Source organism: Crocuta crocuta, unplaced genomic scaffold (assembly GCF_008692635.1).
Source record: "Crocuta crocuta isolate KB4526 unplaced genomic scaffold, BGI_CrCroc_1.0 scaffold293, whole genome shotgun sequence".
In the NCBI taxonomy this organism is placed as follows: Eukaryota; Metazoa; Chordata; class Mammalia; order Carnivora; family Hyaenidae; genus Crocuta; species Crocuta crocuta.
In genome coordinates this window covers 880,610-892,035 of record NW_027529436.1, presented here as the reverse complement: position 1 = coordinate 892,035, position 11,426 = coordinate 880,610, and the positions used below count along the sequence as shown (strand labels likewise).

Here is an 11,426-nt window from a genome sequence, read left to right as displayed (position 1 = left end):
CAAAATATACATCCACATATCCAACTGCAAGTTAAATTAACCTCACCCCTGGAACTACTATAGAAGAAAGACTGAGCGAAGCATCTAACGAAGAATGTTATAGCAGGTCACACCCTTAGCAACTGGAGGCAAGCGATTCCAGCCCTGCTGTTTTGAACTCCTCTTCCTCTCTCTGCATGGGAGGAAGGCAAGCACCTAAATTAAAGCTAAGTCAAGTGCTGCCTAGGAATCAATCCTCCCATGTCCTCCAATGGAAGGATTCCCAAACATTCAGCAAAACAGCTTAGCGTCTACCCAAACAGAAACTAAAATGCATTTTGGATAATTATCTAGTTAATAGAATGAACAGAGACCACATATCAACATCATTCACGTGGAGATGATTTGGGGTCTTTTTCTTTTTTTTTTTTAGATTACTATGTTCTTTTTCAAGTCCAGCACTGTAAGAACACTGACAGATATGATGAATGTTAGTAAATACCATATAAAGAAATAAGGAAATTACGTCTTTTTCACTAAAGCACAGCACTGAGCCCATAAAGAAAAAGTAACACTTATTTTAATTGTTTCCTATTGTTTAATTATTTCCTATTCTGCTTGCTGATAGCAATGTTTATGTACTTAGCCATTTGTAAATGTGTTTGTAACCGCAAGTGCAGAAGCCATATCTGGAACCCTAAATAGAGCATCATCACCGGAGGCCTGAGCACTGACAGGGCTGGATAGGATTCCTCATCTCTACAACTAGCTCTTCAGCCTGGGCAAAGTTATGGAATACAAAACCTCTCAGGCTCACTATATTCTGTAGAAAATGACAATACTATCTGCGTTCACTAACTTAAACAGTTCTTGTGTGTCTCTAGAGAAAAAAGCTACAGTGGCTGTTTTGTTATTCTGTTAAAGTGTAAGTGATAGCAAGAACCAAATCAAAGGCAGGCATTTGCTTCACAGAAGCTTAAGTCAGACTCTATTTAATCTCTGAAAAAAAATGACCATGGATATGTGGTATAAATATTGGGAATATGAAACAGCCAATCACGTTATTGTAAAAGAATAGATTATTGCAAAAACAGCATTAGATAGTAACGTCCATGCTAATTCCACTCGGTTTCCCAACTTAATTCTAAGGCCTGGCCAGTTGGAGGGGACAAAAGCACTTGCTCATGCATCTGGTGATCTTCTTTGAGGGTTCTCTCTCTGGTCAGCCCCTCAGTTAACAGACAGTAGTGACAGACACATTCTTTTAAGGTCCCTGTGATCTCATACCACGTCTCGAGCAAACAACAGCACCTTCCCCACATGTACTTGGTCATAACCAAGATGTTCTACTGTTCTCACACCCATGTGAGGAAAAGATTATTAATCTATAAACGGCCAGATAACATGACCAAAAGTTCTTTCCTCTGGAAAATCACTGATCTCATATCAAACTGTATGATAACTCACAGCAGACCATAGATCAAAGGCTCTTCTTATTAAAATAGAGGAGGGAAGGAGTGCCTGGGTGGCTCAGTCAGCTGTGCATCCGACTTCAGCTCAGGTCATGATCTCACAGTTCATGGGTTCAAGCCCCTTGTCAAGCTCTGTGCTGACATTTCAGAACCTGGAACCTGCTTCGGATTCTGTGTCTTTATCACTCTCTGCCCCTGCCCCACTTGCACTCTCTGTATCTCTCTCTCAAAAATAAATAAAGGTCAAAAAATTTTTTTAAAAGGGAAGGGAAAATACTCTAGGACACAAGAAGATGAAAGTCACTTATTTTGTGAGGGAAGAAAAGGAAATATTATAGAAAAAAGAAACTTTCCTCACCATAGCCAATAAGCTTTTTAAAAAACAGTCTGAATGTATTGAATAGAACACTATTCAAATCAGAGAAAGCTTGCGAGAAGAAGTCAATCATTTAAAACTGAATAGTAAAAACTATGTATTGAATCCACATTCATTTTAAACTCAGTAAAATGTCTTTTCCCTTCTTGCAACCTGCTATTTTTTAGAGCGAGAAAGTGATAATAAATAGGGAGTCAAGGCCTTGGCTACAGACCCAGGATATGTTTGGCCCCCGTTTGCAGATTTTAGCACTTAAGCTTCATAAAAGTATGCCTGTGTCTCAGATCCAAGCCAGAGAGCGCCAACTTACTTTTATGCATATATGCTGAAGATAAGAACTGCAAAAGGGATGAACAGTATCTAACAGGTAAGGAAAGGCAGTTGGGACAGTCCTGGGATGGCTAAGAATAAGAAAGGCTCAAGGAAGCCAGTGCCTTTCATACAAGCTGCCCCTGGGCCAGCTACTACCTAAGCCCAAGTTGCATCCATCTTTTTAGACCGTATGTGGACAGGAGACTTTGGTCCTCCGTAACCTTTCCTAGATGCATTCCTCCTGTTGATTTCACAGTTCACCCCCTGTCGCTGATTCAATCAATTGCTAGAATTTCAACTTTCTACCAACCACATATAAAGCAGGAATGCACTTGGGGCTACATGCACAAGGACAGGAGAGAACTGGTACCTGTTGAAGCATGCTACAGAAGACAGGCAATAGGCAATGTATGGACTAAGGCATAATGTCTAAAAAGAGAATCTGCTCTCTGTGAAAAATTTTTTTAAGTTTATTTAGTTAACCCGAGAGAGACCGAGACAGCATGTGTGGGGGAAGGACAGAGAGAAAGGGAGAGAGATAATCCCAAGCAGACTCTTTGCTGCCAGTGCAGAGCCTGATGCAGGGCTCAAACCCACAAAACTGTGAGATTATAGCCCAAGCCAAAACCAAGGGTCAGTCGCTTTACTGACTGGGCCACCCAGGCACCCCTGCTTTCTGTGAAATATTTCAAGAGCCTAACAAACATTCATGTACCCATCACTCTGACTTAATGTCTGGATCTTCAATTAAGTTTACCTTAGACAGTCTAATATTAACTTGTGTAAACTTTTTTATTTATCAGTCTTACTAGAGGTCAGTTCATTTTACTAGTATTTTTAAGAAACTAAATTTTGGTTTCGTTAAGTCTCTCTACTGCTTCATTCTTTCCAATTTCATTTAATTCATCCTTTTCCTCATTACTTTCGGCTTTCCACTTGGAGTTCATTGTATTGTTTTTTTACAGACTTTCTATCTTTGTAATATAAAAGTGTAATAATTTATTTTAACATATACTTTTTAAGGCTATAAATTTTCCTCTAAATTCTGCTTTAGCTACATGCCCCAAGTGTTATTCTCATTTATTTATAAATATTTTGTAGCTTCCATTATGATTTTATCTTTGATCCATAAATTATTTAAAAACTTATTTCAAATGTCTAATTTAATCATTTTGGTCAAAGTGTGCGATGCTTATATTCATTTGGGGATATCTTTTTGACTTCCTTTGGTGTTTTCTTTTTTTTTTTTTACAAATAGTTTATTGTCAAATTAGTTTCCACATAACACTCAGTGCTCATCCCCACAATCCTTTGGTGTTTTCATTTGCAATCCACTTTTATAAATATTTTACAGGTCTTTAAAAAATAATAAAGTTCCTAATTTTCAGATACAGGGTTCAGGTATGTCCACTAGGCCAAGATTTTTCATTGTATTATTTAAATCTTCTATATTCTTATTAATTTTTAATTATTAATTTAAAATGGACCCATATCTAATCTAATCATATCTCCTTTGTAATTCTGAGTGCAGTTGGCTCTTAATAACATGGGAGTTAGGGGCACCAACTCCCTGTGTGGTCAGCAATCCCACATATAACTTTTAACTCCCCAAAACTTAACTACTAATGGCCTACTGTTGGTAGGAAGCTTTAATGATAACATAGTCAATTAACACATTTTGTATGTTATATGTATTACATACTATATTCTTACAGTAAAGTCAAGAAAATGTTAAGAAAATCATAAGGAAGTGAAAGCACCTTTATAGTACTATACTCTATTTATAAAAGCATCAGTATGTAAATGGACCCATGCTATTCAAACTCATGTTGTTCAATGGTCAGCTATATAAGGAATTTAGAATGCACTCACTCCAATCAGGAAGCCCTCCTTCTCCACTGGCCTGCATGTTATTGTGTCCATTATCTAATCATTTTGTTTGTAAACATAAGTTCTCCATTTCTGTGATCACTAATTTTATGTCAACTGGACTGGGCCACAGGGTGTCTGGATGTTTGACCAAACATTATTCTGGATGTGTCTGTGATGGTGTTTCTGGATGAGATGAACAACTCACATTTGAATTGGAGTAAAGCATATTGCCCTCACCAATGTGGATGGGTTCCATCCAATCAGTTGAAGGCACGACTAGAATATAGAAGATAACTTTTTCTACCTTGCCTTTAATCTGGGACATGAGTACTTCCCTCTGGACTCAAACTAAAATACTGGCTCCTCCTGGATCTCAAACCTGTAGGCCTTTCAGACCGGGACTATACCATTGGTGCTCTTGGGTCCCCAGTGGGCATACTGTAGCACTTGAGACTTTTCAGCCTCTATAATCATGTGAGCCTATTCTTTATAAGAAATCTCTCTCTATCCATATACACATATACATATACCACACACAACTGGTTCTGTTCTTGAGTACTCTAATGGTCTCTATTTTTAAAAAATGCTCGATACTTAGATTGATGAACGTTTGCCCATTTCTTCTTTCAGTATAGCTTTCTGAATTCTGCTTTCTGCTTTTAGATTCAATGTCTTTGCTACTAAAGCACCTGTGTATTCATTCTTTCAGATGGTAACAAAGAGTAATAAAATCTCTTAGCCTTGTCTTGCCTAAAAATAACTTAGTTCTCATTTCTGAATGAGAATATAGCTGGGTATAGAATGATAAGCTAAGAGTCCTTTTATTTCACCCCTTTGAAGATATGAATCCACTGTCTCTTGACATTTGTTATTGATAAGAACTCAGTTTCATAATAATCCCCCTAGAAATAATTTGTCTTTTATCTCTCATTCCTTTTATTTTTATTTATTATTAATTTTTTAATGTTTATTCATTTTTGAGAGAGAGGGAAAGAGAGAAAGAGAGAGAGAGTGAGCATGAGCGTGGGAGAGCAGAGAGAGAGGGAGACACAGAATCTGAAGCAGGCTCCAGGCTCCAGCTGTCAGCACAGAGCCCAATGCAGAGCTCGAACTCCCAATCAGTGAGATCATGACCCGAGCCAAAGCTGGACACTTAAGTGACTGAACCACCCAGGCGCCCCTATCTCTGGTTCCTTTTAAATTTTTCTCTGATATTCAACAGTTTCATCACTCTGTGCTTGGATATGGCTCTTTCAATTTAGTTTGTTTAGAATTAGCTATGTTTGATGAACCTAAGGATATATGCATTTAACCAGCTTGAAAATTTTGAGCCATTATAACTTTGGCTTCCACTCTCTCCTTCTGGAACTCTGATATAGATATCTATTAGAAGGCCTTATCACTGTCTCCCATAAAGTGTTCATATTTCCTCTCTATTCATCTCTTGTGTTATATACTACAGGTGCTTTCCCTACAGCCATCCTAAAATCCACTAACTTTTGTTCTAATTTTTCTAATTTTCTTCTAATCTTTTTTCTAATCTAACACTTCACTCAACTAATGAGCTTTTCACTTCACAATGATATCATTTCCAAATTTTACTGTTGTTTTTTTCCAAATCTATCTGCTCTTTTCTCACAGCAATTTCTATTCTTCCCATTATCCAGTTAGTTTTTAATTTATTTGATCAGTTTATATAAATTTTTTGGTTTTAAAATGTCTTCTTATAGATTTAACTTTTCTTATTTCCAGTTCATGGCATGCAACTTCTCTGCCTTCCTCCCTCCCTACTTATCTATAACATAACATAACATAACATCATAACATAACATAACATAACATAACATAACATAACATAACATAACATGTGGTTTCCTCATTTGGTTTGTAAATTTTTAGTATGAACTCAATTTCAGCAAGAATTGTTTGACCTGCACTGTGGAAATAACCATGACAGAGTAGTTTCATGTTTACTTTTTCAGAGACCAGTTTTATCACTAATCTCTTAACATGGGTTTCCTGTAGTATAAACAAGAGCCCAAGTTTAGACCCAATCCCACAAATGGTGCTGACCTATTTCTAATTTCTCCAAATGCCCCACAACTCAAGACCATATACAGGAAGCAAGCTTCCTCGTCATTTTCTCCAGGCAAGTGGAATTTCCCCAGTCCTTTGATCATGATTTGGGCCCTCTGTGGAGGCTCCCTTCCAGCTCACAGTTGTGCATCTTTCCCTCTGGGGAGTTAAAATCCCAACCCCAACCCCTCCAGTCCTTTTCTAAAGCTAACGACTGTTGGCCCTACAAAGTGAGAGCCCCGGTTTACCAAGCTGAATATACATTCTCTCTCCATTCCTTGCAACTAGAGATTGAATTCCTTTTGTTTGAACTTGGTTTTGTATTTTAAAAGATTTTTGTTTGTTTCTTTGTCTTATCACTTATTTCTTTGTCATGGAAACGTGGTCCATCAACAAAAGCTCCTACTATTATACTGCTGAAATTTTTAGAAAATTCTTAGTAAGTTCAGGGAAAGCCTGTTACCTTCTTAATTTCTGTGGCGTTAATGTTATTTAAATATATAAAGAGGAGGTCCTTCTAAGAAATTGGAGCCTCAAACAACAGAGAGAAGGGCAGCTGGCCAATAAGCAGGTACTTTGTAAAGCGGAGCCACCTAAATCACCTCCAAAGTCTGCTCTGCTGCGGAGGGTCTGGGTGGACCAGAGAACAGGAGAAGGGTCACTGGTGGCTAGAAAATGAATCGTTACCCTGACTCCTCCCAAGGCTGCTGCCACATCACAGGCCAAAGCACCGTGATAATCATCAAGCTTGACAACTTGTTTCTGTGGTTTGAGAATCCGTTCCATCAGATTCTCAAGTATAAAATCCCCCCCTCCTTTTTTTCTTGGAGGGGGAGGCTTTGACATTATTTAAACAATAATTTTTTAACCTGCTCATGATTTGGCAGTTCAGGCTGGCTTCATGGAGGCAGCTTGTCTTGGTGTGACATGGCTTGGAAAGGATTATCTGGATGCTGGAGGGTTCCCTTTCATCATGACTCACTTACACGTCTAGCAAATTTGAGCTTGGTTCTGCCTCAGCCAGAACTATGAGTGAGGGGCCTTGATTCCTCTCCATGTGTGCCTCTCTAAGGGCCGCTTGAACTTCCTCTTGACAAGGGTTCCAAGAGCAAGCACCCCAGGGAAGCAGGCAGCGGCTTACGGTTCCTTGCGACCTAGTCTCAGATGTCACACAAGACCATGTTTATTTACATCTTCCTCAAAAAACAGGAAAAACGTGCTTTCTAAAAGCAAGATGAACTTGGACAGCTATGCAGTCTAAGGCTTTCCAAGTGGAGAGGCAGCATGGAACAGTAGTTACTACCTGAGTCTAGAATCAGGCAGGCTGGCCTGGCTCTTCCACCCACTAGCCTTATCATCTCAGCAAGTTAAATAATGTCAGTGACCCTCGGTCCCCTCGTCTGTAAAAGAGTATAACGCTGGTGCTTACTTTTTTTTTTTTTTAAGTTTAATTATTTTTGAGAGAGAGAGAGAGAGAGAGAGAGAGAGTTGTAGCCGGGGAGGGGCAGGGAGAGAGGGAGACACAGAATCCGAAGCAGGCTCCAGGCTCTGAGCTGTCAGCACAGAGCCCGACGCGGGGCTTGAACCCACAAACTGAGATCATGATCTGAGCCGAAGTCGGACGCTCAACTGACTGAGCCACCCAGGCGCCCCAACGCTGGTGCTTACTTTGCAGGGCTGTTGTGAAGATGAAATAAAATAACATACAAAGAGCATTTACATGCTGTTTCAGACTCGGGCAGCTGGAGTTATCATCCTATTGCTTTGGTTGGTGTTGGATCACTGAGCAGCATGCATCCTGCCTCCCAAAGCTGCATTATCAGTACGTACATCACCCACTACCTTCTATTGTGAAGATGGTAAGAGAGGAAAGACCATGAGCTATGTACAGGGTTGGGGGACTGTCCTTACTGAGTATGTAACTGCCACAGCCTTGGAGACACAGCCAGGCGTGACTGTTCAACAGGCAAAACTGGACAATGCAGATTCTCCCTTCTCACACGCCACCTCTGCCACGCCCCTCTGTGGCAGTCAGGGCGCAATGCAGCATCCAATCTGTTCTTCAGAAAGAACCTGGGAGAAGTCCTTCACACATTTGTGCGTATTAGCTCACTGTGCTATCACTCTGTGGAGGGGGGCGGGGTGGGGGCAGCAGCTGTATTTTAAATCTTGTCCATAACCATATATGAGGACTTTTTTCCCTTACTTCAAGCACCGGCAATCAGGCAAGTAGAGGCTTTCCCCTAAATCACGGACATCATACCCATCTTTATAATTCTTCCTTTCCTTGGTGTAAGCTCAAATAAGCGGTCAGCTACTGGTGAAAGGAACTGGGGCAAATAGGGAGCTCACTCCCCTATGCTCTGAAGGTCCCTGGAAATCCTGCCAGCTGCAAAGAGTGCCTTTTGACTAGGTTACACCTGAGGTAAAACAAAGACTAGACCGTATCTCGTTGGGGCCTCTGATCTAAGGTCACAAATAGGTGTAAGCATGACAGGTGAGCCAGCATGGGGCTGACCGTGTACTGGATGGCAGCCGTCAGGAGAGGAAAAAGGATGAAGTGAGAGATGGACGCTACTGCGATAAAGACAAGATGGGCCATTTGGAAGGAAATTCATGTGCAGACAGACGGTGGTGTTAGGACCTAGCCCTCCCTCCAACAAGAAAACACAACCCTTGCAGTTGAACAGCTGGCGGGGGAATGCAGCTGCTCCCAGAGTGCACCGAGTCTTGCCTTTGCACACGGCTCCTGCAGAGGCTGGGCTCAGCAACAGCTAAGCCTAAACTACCAGCCACAATAGAATCTTCTCTTCAAAGGCGGGCGCAGGGCCTTTGGACCTCAAGGTTATAGAGATCCCAAGTTACATCTCCATGGGAGCTGGCCTGCCAGTGTCTTCTCTGGACATTTTCAATATTGCCTGTGGCCTACAGGAGCTTCCTTACTCTTCCAGTTAGAACTACTGCTCAAAAATTCCAGGCAGCCCACTAACCATCTCACTGCACAGGACTGATCTCTAAAGCAGTCTAATCCCATCTGACAATCTACATAAGCACTATCTTTTAACATTAGGGAAACTTAGAGGGACAAATTAAATTGTGCTCTCTAACTGGCACATAATCACGTAAGAAGTAACTTCAACCACGCTCATCAAATAAAAAATGTATTATGGGGATGCCTGGGTGGCTCAGGCGGTTAAGAGTCTGACTCTTGATTTTGGCTTGGGTCATGATCTCACAGTTCATGAGACAGAGCACTGCCTTGGGCTCTGTGCTGACAGTGTGGAGTCTGCTTGGAATACTCTCTCTCTCTCTCTCTCCTATACATGCTGATCAGATTCTTGTCAGGCCACTATACACCATCAATTCTTATGCCATAAACATATACTCAACAAGTATTTATTAAGCATCTGGTTAATGCCAGGAATATACCTAATTCCACCCCTCCTACCCAGCCACCTCCAATTCCACCCTCTAAATCTGGAATGTTCTTTCTTACCTTTCCCTCAGCCAAAATTTCAAAGCCCAGTTCAATTCTCACCTCTTCCAACAAAATATCCCCTTGGTTTCCAATCCACTTGCTCTCCCATACCTCATATAGGGGAGTGAACTCATACTATCCACCAATCATTTGGCATTTGATTAAACATTACTTTATCATCTGTTGACAGAAGACTGATCAAGATGCCAAGACTTGAAAACATGACATACTTAAAAAAAAAAAAAAAGAAAAAAATGTGGGGTGCCTAGGTGGCTTAATAGGTTGAGCGTCCGACTTAGGCTCAGGTCATAATTTTGCGGTTCATGAGTTCAAGCCTCAGATCAGGTTTGATGCTATCAGTGTAGAGCCCACTTAGGATCCTCTGTCTTCCTCTCCCTCTCTCTGCCCCTTGTGTGCTTGTGCTCTCATATTCAAAAATAAATAAAATGTTAAAAAATTTTAAAATCTCAAGGCAAAAGGGATGTTTAGCAAAATACAGAAAAAAGATATATTTCCTCAAAGTTATCTTTAAGCATCTGAGGACTTTTTCATGGAGGATTAGGTTCAACCTCTGGTGACCTCAAGAAGATAAGAGATAATTCTTACAAGTTTATTACTGGTTCTGAAGCTAGAAGGTTTCAGATTTCAAGCTTGGCTTTCAGTGGTTCTGTGTTGGTTTGGTCTACATAAATCCTGCTTAACCCTTTCTTTCATTATAGCCCACCGAAGGTAAGATTTTAGACATTTCTTCCTTAATTTTCCCCTTGAAATTTTAATCCACAGGTATACTGCATATCTGTTAAATTGATATCACTCCTTTTGAGAATGTGGGGTTCACGTGGAGGACTAAGGAACTGTTTATGTCAGGACGTTCTGTAAGCTGCTTACCAGCAGAAATATTTCTGTTACCACCTCAAAGTTGTTCTTGCTCCACAATCTGCCAAATGAATCACTAATAAACTACTCAAAATTCAAGTCCTGCCTATATTCCCTACTGTTACAGCAATTTGTAGTCAGTCAAATGGATTTGGCTTAATTTGAACTTTTCTCATTATGGATGAGTAGGTCTTAAACACACACACACACACACACACACACACACAGAGCTTTCAGAAAATTTAGATCAAGAAGATGTAGGACACAATGGGTCCTTAAAAGTTGACAACACTGAATGCCCCATCTCCCAAAGAGAAGAGTGCTTGACGCTGGCAAAGGTATATGAAATGACTTTCTGAGCATACAAAACATGTTTTTCTTTAGCAGTTATGTATTATTCTTATAAGGACTTTCTATTTATGGCAAGAAATTCTAGTTTATCATTTAAGGTAGAATTATAAATTTCCTTTTTGAAATAGAATTAAATAAATGGCACTTAAAATTTTTCAAGTAAATACAGTATATTTATTAGTAGTACATGTGCTACAATGCAGATATGGAGAAACTGTAAAGGTACCCAAATTTCTAAAATTTCAGAAACACTAGGTTAATATTTGCACAAAATCAGCTGAGTATTTAGGGAGGTGGGGGTCACTCAGTCTACCCTACAGCAAGTTTTCATCTCTGAAAAGGAACAATAGCCAACATTTACTGAGTACATACCATGTGCTAGGAATCATTTTAAACTGTGCACAAGCAGTAACTCATTGAATTTTCAGAATATACCTCCAAGGTGGCTATCCACATTTTAGAAATGAGGAAATTAAGGCATGTGGATTTTTTTTAAAAATTTTTTTAGTGTTTATTTATTTTTGAGACAGAGACAGAGCATGAGTGGGGGAAGGGCAGAGAGAGAGAGAGAGAGAGAGAGAGAGAGCGAGAGAGAGTCGGAGCATGAGCAGGGGAGAAGCAGAGAGAGAGAGAG

General features: G+C 40.1%; 1 protein-coding gene across 5 annotated transcripts in view; it reads right to left on the bottom strand.

The window, feature by feature from the left end:
* Positions 1-11,426, bottom strand: part of CDIN1 (CDAN1 interacting nuclease 1) — a 208,679-nt gene that overhangs the window by 118,487 nt on the left and 78,766 nt on the right. The gene's annotated exons all lie outside the window — the stretch shown is intronic.